We start from the raw sequence: 13,658 nt of genomic DNA on the forward strand, positions 1-13,658 counted from the left end.
TGAGTATTTCCATCATTCTCTATCCTTTTTTTTATTGATAATCTCACTTCGCTATTGGGTGTGGTGCACTAACCTCCCTTTGTCCCCTACGAGCGAAGCAATGGTTCCTTATGTGAGGATCAAATTGTACAAAACTTGGCTGTGGTGTAGCATTCAACCACATTCATGTCAACTGTTGTTAGCAGTTGACTGCTGTACTTTGCTGGAATGAGTTGTGTCTGTAAATTAGCCAACTTGCAAGTTTTAGTGTGCTGTTCGACATTAACTATGAAGTCCCATCATTAATCTTTATCAGGAGTGTGTTCACTGAGTAGTCTTCACAGCTATTAGCTTGATTCTACATAGAAAGTGGAATGGATACCTGAGAACAGGTAGCAAAGAAACCATAGAAACCATAGAAACTACAGCACAGAAACAGGCCTTTTGGCCCTTCTTGGCTGTGCCGAACCATTTTCTGCCTAGTCCCACTGACCTGCACACGGACCATATCCCTCCGTACACCTCCCATCCATGTATCTGTCCAATTTATTCTTAAATGTTAAAAAAGAACCCGCATTTACCACCTCGTCTGGCAGCTCATTCCATACTCCCACCACTCTCTGTGTGAAGAAGCCCCCCGCTAATGTTCCCTTTAAACTTTTCCCCCCTCACCCTAAACCCATGTCCTCTGGTTTTTTTCTCCCCTTGCCTCAGTGGAAAAAGCCTGCTTGCATTCACTCTATCTATACCCATCATAATTTTATATACCTCTATCAAATCTCCCCTCATTCTTCTACGCTCCAGGGAATAAAGTCCCAACCTGTTCAACCTTTCTCTGTAACTGAGTTTCTCAAGTCCCGGCAACATCCCTGTAAACCTTCTCTGCACTCTTTCAACCTTATTTATATCCTTCCTGTAATTTGGTGACCAAAACTGAACACAATACTCCAGATTCGGCCTCACCAATGCCTTATACAACCTCATCATAACATCCCAGCTCTTATACTCAATACTTTGATTAATAAAGGCCAATGTACCAAAAGCTCTCTTTACGACGCTATCTACCTGTGACGCCACTTTTAGGGAATTTTGTATCTGTATTCCCAGATCCCTCTGTTCCACTGCACTCCTCAGTGCCTTACCATTAATCCTGTACGTTCTACGTTGGTTTGTCCTTCCAACGTGCAATACCTCACACTTGTCAGTATTAAACTCCATCTGCCATTTTTTAGCCCATTTTTCCAGCTGGTCCAAGTCCCTCTGCAGGCTCTGAAATTCTTCCTCACTGTCTACTACACCTCCAATCTTTGTATCATCAGCAAACTTGCTGATCCAATTTACCACATTATCATCCAGATCGTTGATATAGATGACAAATAACAATGGACCCAGCACTGATCCCTGTGGCACACCACTAGTCACAGGCCTCCACTCAGAGAAGCAATTCTCTACCACCGCTCTCTGGCTTCTTCCATCGAGCCAATATCTAATCCAATTTACCACCTCTCCATGTATACCTAGTGACTGAATTTTCCTAACTAACCTCCCATGCGGGACCTTGTCAAAGGCCTTACTGAAGTCCATGTAGACAATATCCACTGCCTTCCCTTCATCCACTTTCCTGGTAACCTCCTCGAAAAACTCCAATAGATTGGTCAAACATGACCTACCACGCACAAAGCCATGTTGACTCTCCCTAATAAGTCCCAGTCTATCCAAATGCTTGTAGATTCTGTCTCTTAGTACTCCCTCCAATAACTTACCTACTACTGACGTTAAACTCACCGGCCTATAATTTCCCGGATTACTTTTCGATCCTTTTTTAAACAACGGAACAACATGAGCCACTCTCCAATCCTCCGGCACCTCACCTGTAGACAGCGACATTTTAAATATTTCAGCCAGGGCCCCTGCAATTTCAACACTAGTCTCCTTCAAGGTCCGAGGGAACACTCTGTCAGGTCCCGGGGATTTGTCCACTTTAATTTTCCTCAAGACAGCAAGGACCTCCTCCTTTTCGATCTGTACAGTTTCCATGATCTCACTACTTGTTTCCCTTAATTCCATAGACTTCATGCCAGTTTCCTTAGTAAACACAGACGCAAAAAACCTATTTAAGATCTCCCCCATTTCCTTTGGTTCCGCACATAGCCGACCACTCTGATCTTCAAGAGGACCAATTTTATCCCTTACAATCCTTTTCCTCTTAATATACCTGTAAAAGCTCTTTGGATTATCCTTCACTTTGACTGCCAAGGCAAAGCTGCATCATCATTCCTTAAAGATCTCCCTGTAGACTGTCACAAGATAATCATAAGACCATAAGATAAAGGAGCAGAATTAGATCATTTGGCCCATCGAGTCTGCTCCACTATTTCATCATGGCTGATCCATTTTCCCTCTTATCTCCAATCTGCCTATTCTCCATATCCCTTCATACCCTGAATGATCAAGAATCTATCAATCTCTGCCTTAAATATATCCAATAACTTGGCCTCCACAGCCATCTGTGGCAACAAATTCCACAGATTCACCACCCTCTGGCTAAAGAAATTCACCCTCATCTCCGTTCTAAAAAGACATCTCTCTATTCTGAGGCTGTGTCCTCTGGTCTGAAACTCCCCCCACCATAGGAAACATCCTCTCCACATCCACTCCCTTTGATAGGTTTCAGTGAGATTATCTCCATTCTTCTGAATTCCAGTGAGTAGAGGCCCAGAGCCATCAAACACTCCTCATATGACAAGCCTTTCAATCCTGAAATAATTTTCATGAAACTCCTTTGAATGCTCTCCAATGTCAGCAGTTCCTTTCTTAGATGGGGGGCTCAAAACTGCTCACAATACTCCAAATGAAGCCTCACCAGTGCTTTATAAAGCCTCAACATTGCATCCTTGCTTCAACATTATAACCTTGGTGGATACCCATCCTTTCAACTCTCACTCCGTGAACTAGCAGTCAGTTTTCCAGTGATGATGAGGAGAGCCTGAGGTTGTTGGCTTTTGAGCTGAGAAAGTTTAACTGTGTTAAAGATCAGATTCAGATACATATTTATTTTTCTCATGTACATCAAATGATACAGTGAAACGTTTTGTTTGTATTCACAACCAGCACAACCTAAGGATGTGCTGGGGGCAGCCCGCAAGTTCGCCACACATTCCGGCACCAACATAGCATTCTCACAATGTTCGGCAGAACAACACAAGTAACAACAATAACCACACGACCAAACAACAGCGAAACAAGCTGCTTTCCCACCCTAAGACCCACCCACCCACACATACACATCGACAGGCCTCCAGCCTCAGGGCAGGCCACCTCCATGCCTCCAGGCCCAGGCCATGGACTCTCAAACACATAGACATCGGGCCTCTGACCGCTGAACAAGTAGACCCAGGAGCTTCAACCTTGAGGCCTCTATTTCCAAGCTCACTCACTTTGGTCCTTAGCATCTGGGCTTCAAGAATCAAGAATGATATCAATACAGTAAAGTAAATGGAAACTGTGGCAGAAACTAGTGGTGGAACATATAACTACCAGAGAACACAGGTCCAAGATCAAATACAAAATAACCCATAATATGATAGAAAGTCTATACATTGAGATTGGGAATTCACTGTCTGGAACCAAATTCATGAAGATCTTATGAAAGCAAACTATCTTATAAAATATACCAGAATGTTTTATATCTTAGGAAATATATCACACCTGGGAAAATACATGAAAGAGGAAAGATCAGCTGAGTTGAACATCTGTTTCAAAGTCAAAGCCTCTATGTGCTGCATCAAATCATTCAAACCAAAAACCTCCAGAACTGCCACAGACTCAGTCTTAAATCCAATCAACATTGAAGGAGTGTTTTTTATAATCTGACTCTATGTGCATAAATTCAAAGGCTCTTTAACACTTAACAGTTTGCCTGCCTCCATTTGAGCTTTGTCAATTCTTCTAGTCCATAAGACCATAAGACAAAGGAGCAGAAGTTGGCCATTTGGCCCATCGAGTCTGCTCCCCCATTTTACCATAAACTGATCCATTCTCCCATTTAGTCCCAATCCCCCGCCTTCTCACCGTAACCTTTGATGCCCTGGCTACTCAGATACCTATCAATCTCTGCCTTAAATACACCCAATGACTTGGCCTCCACTGCTGCCCATGGCAACGAATTCCACAGATTCACCACCCTCTGACTAAAAAAATTTCTTGGCATTTCTGTTCTGAATGGGTACCCTTCAATTCTTAAGTCATGCCCTCTCATACTAGACTCCCCCATCATGGGAAACAACTTTGCCACATGCACTCTGTCCATGCCTTTCAACATTCGAAATGTTTCTATGAGGTCTCCCCTCATTCTTCTAAACCCCAAGGAATACAGACCAAGAGTGGACAAATGTTCCTCATATGTTAACCCTCTCATTCCCAGAATCATTCTAATGAATTTTCTCTGTACGCTCTCCAACGTCAGCACATCCTTGCTTAAATAAGGAGACCAAAACTGCCCACAGTTCTCCAAGTGAGGTCTCACCAACACCTTATAGAGCCTCAACATCACATCCCTGCTCCTATACTCTATTCCTCTAGAAATGAATGCCAACATTGCATTCGCCTTCTTCACCACCGACTCAACCTGGAGGTTCATACTTCATCAACGGATAGATGTCAACCTTTAATCTGGGACCAGAGTTAGAAATATTAGTTGCCAAGAGCAATGAACAACAAAGATCATTGCCCATTGCTGGGGTAGAAAATCTGCGGTTTACATCAAATGCATCTTAGAGATGAATGGGGAAAGCAAAGCGAGCCAAAGGAACCCTTGGAGATGAGAGCTGAAAAAGAGTCCCAGAAAGAAAGAGAGAGTGAGAGAGTGACGGGGAGGGGGGAGGGAGACACGCTGGGATGGATCACAGGGTGGGATGACAGAAGGACCACATAGAGTGGCCACAGAGAGAGGCCTAGACAAGTGGGAAGGTCAGAAACACATCAAAAGAAGCCACTGGAAAGGCCACAAAGCGGGGTCAGAGCAAGTGGCTTATAAAAAGGCTTAGAGAGGGACAGAAAGAGCAGTCACAGGAAGAGGCTGAGGGGGAGAGAGAGAGAGAGATAGAGAGGGGGAGAGAGTGAAGGAGAAAAGGCATCAGCACAGAGAGGGATGCAAAAACAACAAAAGTGCAAGAAAAATAATCTTAATAATCTTTAAACCTGCACTCAGCTATGGTAATGAACACACACAGGAAAGAACAGAGTGAAATGTGTGGAGTCCAAGATGGAGTTGCTGACAGCCTCTGCAAGGAAACCAAGAACTGTTGTTCACAAGAATTTAGTTGCGTTATCCGATTGATCTTTATCTCAATTAATTTCTCTTGGGAGTTGGGACTCTTTGTCGGCAACTACAATCAAAGCTTTGGTCTGGATTGTTAGGCTCTGTGCCTATGGGCATTCTTTTGGTGATCAACAGCCTGAATTTGTAAGCTATCTGCTTTAGATACAAAGCCGGTTTAGAAATGTGCATTCTGTAAGATGCATGTGTTCAGTGAATTTGTAAAGTCTAACAATTAATTGTGGGGTGAACAGGTTGGAAAGTGTGAAAAATGAAGAGTCCTAACAAAGAACATTAACTTTATTCAAACTGCATACGTATGCACAACACCTCATAAGACTGTAAGACCATAAGACGTAGGAGCAGAATTAAACCATTCAGCCCATCAAGTCGGCTCTGTCACTCTATCATGGCTGATTTATTATCCCACTGAACCCCATCTTCCTGTCATCTCCTCATAACCTTTGATGCCCTGATTAATCAAGAACAAATCAACCTCCACTTTAAATATATCCAATGACTAATCACTGGTCAATTTACAATGACCAATTAAGCTACTAATTGGGAAATCTTTGGACTGTGGAGGAAACCAGAGCACCTGGAGGAAAACCAAGTGGCCACATGGAGAACTTACAAACATTTTACAAATGGCACCTTAATTACTATCCCTCTCAACCCTATTCTCCTTCCTTCTCCCCGTAACCTTTGACACCCTTATTCATCAAGAACCTATCGACCTCTGCCTTAAATATACCCAATGACTTGGCCTCCACAGCCACCCTCAGATTCATTACCCTCTGTCTAAAGCGATTCCTCCTCAACTCTGTTCTACAATGATGTCCTTGTATTCTGAGGCTGTGGCCTCTGGTCCTAGAATTCTAACTATAAAAAGTACTCTCTCCATGTTGACCATCTCAGTCTTTCAATATTCAATAGGTTTCAGTGAGATCCGCCCCCCCCACCCATTTTTCTAAACTCCAGCAAGTACAGGCCCAGAACCATCAAACGCTCCTCATACATAACCCTTTCGTTCCCAGGCTCATTCTTGCAAGAGTCACCACACTTCGGGCACCAGTGTAGCATGACCACAACTTAGTAAACCTAGCTCGTACGTCTTTTGGAATGTGGGAGGAAACCATTGCACACAGAAGAAATCCACACGGTCACGGGAAGTATGTACAAACTCCTTATAGACGGCAGCAGGAATTGAGCCCAGATCTTACAGGCAGCACTGTGAAGCGTCATACTAGCTGATATGCTGGTGAGCTGCCCAGAGTTCCTCCTCCATTGAGGCCATAGTGAACAAGGCCCAGTCCATCAACCATGAAGCCTTGAACCTTGAAGAAGGTGGAGTGGAAATAAGAAGGGTGTGGTGGGTGTATGGCAGGGGTTCCTAACCTGGGATCTAAAGACCCCTCAGTTAATTACATCTGTACAGGGAGGAAAGATCTTAAGCAAATAGGACTAGCTCAGAAGGAAATTTTGGTTGTGGTGGACCAGTTGGGTGGACCAGCTAATTTGGCCAGCATGGGTAAGTTGTGCCCAAAGGGTTTGTTTCCATTCTGTATGTCTCAATGACTCTATCATTCATTCATTCATCTCTGCATGTCCTGCAAACTTGAACAATTTAGCACCTTTATTAGTAACTAAGTGGACATGTTGTCCACCAGTATAGCCAAGGCATAATGCTGTCCTTTCATTGCTCTAGCTGGCAATTTCACATCCAACCAACTTTTAACTTTTCTGTTCGATATATCGATGCACCAGTACTCAGCTAAAGGGAGTTAGTGTAACATGACAGCAAAACACAGAAGGAAGTATGATATCTTAGACCAGTGGTTCCCAACGTTTTTTATGCCATGGATCTTTACTGAGAGGTACGTGAGCCCCAGGATGAGAACTCCTGTCTTGGACTTTAGTTTATTACCTTCGAATGGTTCTGTCGTTTGATTTACAGTATGTGAAGGTTTTAATGAAGATTTAATAGCCCACTTAGGAGGTCTTACTTTGCACAGAAAGAAATCGATAGCCGCTCTTTGGTCTCTTCCCTCTGGGACAGAGTACATGGACTGACAGCTGCAAGTCATCTAAAAGTCAGTCAATGCACTCTTGGCTGACTTGCAGTCACTAAGCAATGGATTAGGAGATTTGAATCCTGTGAGAATGGCATCTGTTCTGCTCAAGGAGACAGAGATATCAAATGTATTTGTCTATCCTAGGGCATGGCTGACCTGACTGAGAGATTGTCAGAAATTCCCATGTTCATTTAATGAAAAAATTTAAAAATGCAGCATTTCATAGCTGTAATGTGGGCAATAAAGCACTGAATGATGGAGTGAAGTGATGGAGAGGTGAGGGTAGGGGGTGGTATTCAGTAAACAGCATGTAACAATGGCCTTTGTCTTCTCTGAACCATTTAGTTCAGAGAATTATTTTAATTCCAGTGTTGTTTATGACACTGGTTCACAATATATATTATTGCACCAAACTTCCCAAGGTCTGAATGGCATCTTAGAAATATTTGGGTATTAGACCATATAACCATATAACCATATAACAATTACAGCACGGAAACAGGCCATCTCAGCCCTTCTAGTCCGTGCCGAACTCTTACTCTCACCTAGTCCCACCGACCTGCACTCAGCCCATAACCCTCCATTCCTTTCCTGTCCATATAGCTGTCCAATTTAACTTTAAACGACAACATCGAACCTGCCTCAACCACTTCTGCTGGAAGCTTCTTCCACACAGCCACCACTCTCTGAGTAAAGAAGTTCCCCCTCATGTTACCCCTAAACTTTTGCCCTTTAACTCTCAACTCATGTCCTCTTGTTTGAATCTCCCCCACTCTCAATGGAAAAAGCCTATCCATGTCAACTCTATCTATTCCCCTCATAATTTTAAATACCTCTATCAAGTTCCCCCTCAACCTTCTACGTTCCAAAGAATAAAGACCCAACTTGTTCAACCTTTCTCTGTAACTTAGGTGATGAAACCCAGGTAACATTATAGTAAATCTTCTCTGTACTCTCTCTACTTTGTTGACATCTTTCTTATAATTCGGTGACCAAAACTGTATACAATACTCCAAATTTGTCCTCACCAATGCCTTATACAATTTCAATAATACATCCCAACTCCTATACTCAATGCTCTGATTTATAAGTCAACACGGTAGCATATTGGTTAGCATAACGCAAGCACACCACCAGCGATCCAGGTTCTGTTCAGCCACTGTATGTAAGTACATTCTCCCTATGACAGAATTTCCTTTCTAGTTTCTTCCCACATTACAATGACATACAGGTTACTAGGTCACATGGGTGCAATTGGGCCATGTTGTTTGGTTAATGACCTTCAAAAGGTCTTCGAAGTGCATCGTTTGTGTCTACGGTCTACAGAGCTGGGCCAGAAGGGCCTGTTACCATGCCGTATCTCTAAGTAAAATTTGTTTGGAAAATTAGCTGAGGGAAGGACTAGGGGTCATAGATGTGTTGTGGGGAAGTGGGGCTGATCTCTTCTCAGAGCAAGCAGTAATGACCTGCAGCCCACTAAGAAACAGGCAGGGAAGGCTCCCCGTGTGTATAACTCTACAAGCACACTGCAGACATTTTTTCTGCAGTTTCTATTCTTGGAAAACTGTAAGCATGTCCTTATAACATCAGTAAGAATATACTTACCATAGAAGGAAAGCAACGATAAGACTGATCCCTAGCAAGGCAGGTCTGTCCAATGAGTGAGATTGGGTCAACCAGATCTGTAGTCACTAGAATTTAAAAGCATGAGAGGGGATCTAAAGAGGAAAAGATAAATATTAGCTTTCTTTGAAACATACAGTGAAATGCATCATTTTGCATCTATGACCAACAGAGTCTGATGATGTGTCGGGGACAGCCTGCTGGTATCCATGATTCTGGCACCAACGTAATATGGCCGCACCTTACATCTTTGGAATGTGGGAGGGGACTGGACACCCATAGGAAACCGTGGTAGGACTTTACAGGTTGGATGTGGAGAGGAGGGTCAATAACAAGAGGATACTGTCTAGGGCAGGGGTTCCCAGCCTGAGGGCCATGGACCCCTTGCTTAATGGTATTGGTCATGGCATAAAAAAGGTTGGGAACCCCTGGTCTAGGGGTATGATATAAGAATGAGAAGAAGAGAAATTTCATCAGGAACCTTTGGAATTTTTGATCACCAGAGAACATAGAGGAAGGGAGAATTGGAATTGGAATTGGTTTTTTGTTGGAAATAACTCCAAAAATGTCTATTCCAGGTGGTTGATGGTTGGGTTGAGTTGTTCTCAGATCTCGGCAATTTACTTGCAAACATTTCGTCAGCATATGAGGATCTATCATCAGAGTGCTGTTCGCTTATTTGTGTGTCCTCCAAATGCTCGGTTTTTGTATACTTATCAATCAGTTGATTGACCATCCTTGGAGAAACCCAATTGTGTTTATTATGGTCACGTGTACCAAGATATAGTGAAAAATTGCCTTGCATACTATTCATATGAATCAAATCATTACATAATGCATTAAGGATGTACAAGGTAAAGCAATAATAATGCAAAATAAAGTGTAACAGCTACAGAGAGAGTACAGTACAGGTACCAATAAGGTTCAAGATCATAATGAGGTCGGTTGTGAGATCAAGACTCCATCTTGTTGTTTCACGAAACTATTTCAATAAACCTAACAGTGGAATGGAAGCTGTCTTTGAGCCTGGTGGTACGTGCTTTCAGGCTTTTGTATCTTCCGCCTGATGGAAGAGGGAAGAAGAGAAAATGTCCAGGGTGGGTGGGGCTTTTGATTATCCTGGTTTACCGCTAAATGGGTTGACATTTCGAGACACAAAATATATCAAGGCACGTGGAGAATGTGAGACAGATGGATTTAGAGAGAGCGCAAGAGAGACAGAGAGAAACAGCGAGTAAATATGATCAAATCAAATCAAATCATTTCAAGTTTAATTATCATTCAACCTTTGGAATCACCAATGACCCAACTTGTCCAATGTAAACTAATAGCTGCACTGAGATAACTTACTCAGAGATCTATAAAGTCCTTTCGATTGTTGGTTCAGCTGACTTCGTTCTTGGCGTATTGGACAACTCTAGCTGTATCTCAGCATGACTAGGGTTCCTTGCTCAGACAGTGAGACACATCAGTCAGTCTTGTCAACTGAAATCACTGCTGTGCACTCAGAATTGAACACTGTAGCTGCTTTCTCATGCTAGAAAGTCTAGAATGAAAAGGTCATGGCAAAGGCATTTAAAGTTCATATCTCTTCAGTCCTCATAGACTGAGATAGAAAGTCTTCAGAATTCTCCATGAGACCATAAGATATAGGAGCAGAACTAGGCCATTCAGCCCATTGAGTCTGCACCAGAAAGGAAGAAAGGAAAGCTGCAGAGAGGGATGGCTATCCCAACTGATATAGGGACACACAAACATGAGGAATTCTGCAGATGCTGGAAATATAGGGACACATCATTTTCCTCTGTACCCTCAAAAGATTGGCCAACTCCAGAGCACTGTGAAGATTAGAAACTTGCCAGGCCATTGGTTTAGTTTTAGTCATGGCATATTCCCCTCTCCTCCTCTGCCCCTTCTATCAATCTGTTCAGTAGAACCCATTAGACTGGGGGTTTCCAACCTTTTTCAAGCTATGGACCCCTACCATTAACCAAGGGGTCCTGCAAGATCACTGCAGGAGCTCCCTCCTCTTGAGTGGCTGGCAGCAGAAACCCAGTCCTGCTGTCCCTGGGAAGCATTCGCTGGCTCTGAGCAGCCAGTGGGTAAATGCCAGACTCTAAGTAGGTCTTCCCACCAGTGATACTGAGGTTCTGGCATCTCAGCCGCTTCTGGGCATTCTGCAGGGCATTTCTGATCAACACTACCCTCTGCTCAATGTTCAGCAGCTTCTTCACGTACAGATACAGGTCCATGGACACCTTCTGCTTCTCGGTCAGTAAGTAAGTTCAAAGATAAGACGGATAGATAGTTTTGAGCTGAGAATCAAAGATAAAGATAAGATTAGCTTTATTTGCCACACATCCATCAAAACATACCATGAAAGGCATCGTTTGCATCAAATCAGACCAGCGAGGATTGTGCTGGGGGAGCCTACGTGCTTCTAGCACATACATAGTACATCTAGAACTTACTAACCGTAACCCTCAACGCACGTCTTTGGAATGTGGAAGGAAACTGGAGCACCTTGAGGAAATTGATATGGTCATGTGGAGAACACACAAGCTCTTTACTAACAGTGGTGGGAATTGAACCCCAGGCGATGGTGGCTGGAGTTGTAAAGCGATTGCACTAACTGCTACACTACTGTGCTGCCCATGCTGGGATGGGCGCATGGATGCTAGTATAGATCAGGACCTTGGTTAATGTAGACACAGGATATTGTAAATGTTGGAACCTGGAGCAGCATTCAAAATGGAGGAACCCAGTTGGTTGAACAGCATCTGTGGTGGGAGAGGATTGCTGTTATAGAACATAGAACACTGCTGTTGTTTTATATGATGTTATGCTGGCCTTTTACCCTGCTCTAAGATCAATCTAACACTTCCCTTCTGCAAAGCCCTCCATTTTTCAGTAGTGCCTTTGTCTATCTATGAGTATTTTAATTGTCCCTAATGTATCTGCCTCTACCACTACTCAGGGCAGCACATTCCACAAACTCACCACTACGTGTAAAAAAAATATTATTTTTAACATCTCCTTATACTTTCATCCCAAAACCTTAAACTTATGCCCCTTTGTAAAAGCCATTTCCACCCTAGAAAAATGTTTCTGGCTGTCCAAACGATTTGTGTCTCTTATCGATTCTGGCAGTCCACTCGATTTGTGTCTCGTCTTGTACACCTCTGTCGTCACCTCTTATCATTCTTCTGTTGAAAGAGAAAAGCTCTAGCTCACTGAAACTATTCTTCTAGATGTGCTCTCTAATCGAGGCATCGTCCTGATAAATTTCCTTTGCACTCTCACTAAAGCTTCCACATCCTTCTCTAATAAGGCGACCAGAAATGAACACAATTTTCCAAGTATGGTCTAGGCAGAGTCTTATAGAGGTGCAACATTACCTCAAGGCTCTTGAACTCAATTCCCCTGACTAATAAAGGCCAACATAACATATGCCTTCTTAACATGCACTGCAACTTTGGGCGTGAACTCTAAGATCCCTCTGTTTCTCCACCCTACTACGAATCCTGCCACTAACTCCATACTCTGCTGTATTCTGCCTTCAATTCGACCTTCTAGACTCTTCTGGACTGAACTCCATCTGCCTCTTCTCAGCCCAAATCTGCATTAGACCATAAGACAAAGGAGCAGAAGTCGGCCATTCGGCCCATCGAGTCTGCTCCGCCATTTTATCATGAGCTGATCCATTCTCCCATTTAGTCCCACTCCCCTGCCTTCTCACCTAACATTATATCAAAGTCCCACTGTAACCAGGAGACCTCTTCCCCATTCAGTAACATAATAGTTCGCCTTCAGATTTTCCTGTCTCATCCGCGTAACTCGAGATTCTCCTTTAACCTCAAAAATCTGTGAGTTACAGCTTTGCACAAATTCATTGACCCAACATCAATGGCTTTGCGGGACAAAGAATTGTACAGAGTCATGACCACTGAGAGGAAGAAATTCCTCCTAATCCCTTTCCTAAATGAGTGTCCATTGTACCGAGACCGGTTCTAGATTGCCCTCTTAGGGGAAATATCCTTGCTACATTTACCTTGTAAAGCCTGCTTTGAACCTTGTGTCTTGAGAGTACTTTGTGGAGAATATATTCAATTCTGATGTACAGTTTTACACTCTTTTTGGACAGGAAATATTTGACACTGACATCTGTGAGGAAGAGAAAAGCAATGGTATTAACAGTCAACTGGGAATAATTGGGCTCTCTCAGTTCATATGAGTGCAGATAATAGCATACTTGGTGAATATTTGCCTGAAGTTTACATGAGTAGACAGGTCTTCCTTCCTCTTTACAGAGCTTCACAGTGGTGACTAAATTCTGCATATGGCTCTTGACTTTGTTCAAAATTCAAAATAAATTTATTATCAAAGTACACACACACACATATATATCACCATACACAATCCTCAATAAGTCCAATAACCTTAATAGAATAACACCAACAGGGAGAACAACCAGTGTGCATAAGGCAACAAATTGTGCAAATAGAAAAAGGAAGAAAGAAAAAAAGAAATAATAAATAAATAAGCACTAAATATCAAGAACATGAGATGAAGAGTCCTTGAAAGCAAGTCTATTGTTTATGGGAACAGTTCATCGTTGGGGTAAGTGAAGTTGAGTGAAGTTATCCCTTTTGTTTCAAGAACCT

The 13,658-nt window shown here is 42.8% G+C and overlaps 1 protein-coding gene across 2 annotated transcripts in view; it reads left to right on the forward strand.

Moving 5' to 3' along the window:
* Positions 1-13,658, forward strand: part of LOC140210982 (semaphorin-3G-like) — a 229,440-nt gene that overhangs the window by 163,212 nt on the left and 52,570 nt on the right. The window lies entirely within an intron of this gene.

The sequence above is a fragment of the Mobula birostris genome, chromosome 16 (genome assembly GCF_030028105.1).
Source record: "Mobula birostris isolate sMobBir1 chromosome 16, sMobBir1.hap1, whole genome shotgun sequence".
NCBI classification, from domain to species: Eukaryota; Metazoa; Chordata; class Chondrichthyes; order Myliobatiformes; family Myliobatidae; genus Mobula; species Mobula birostris.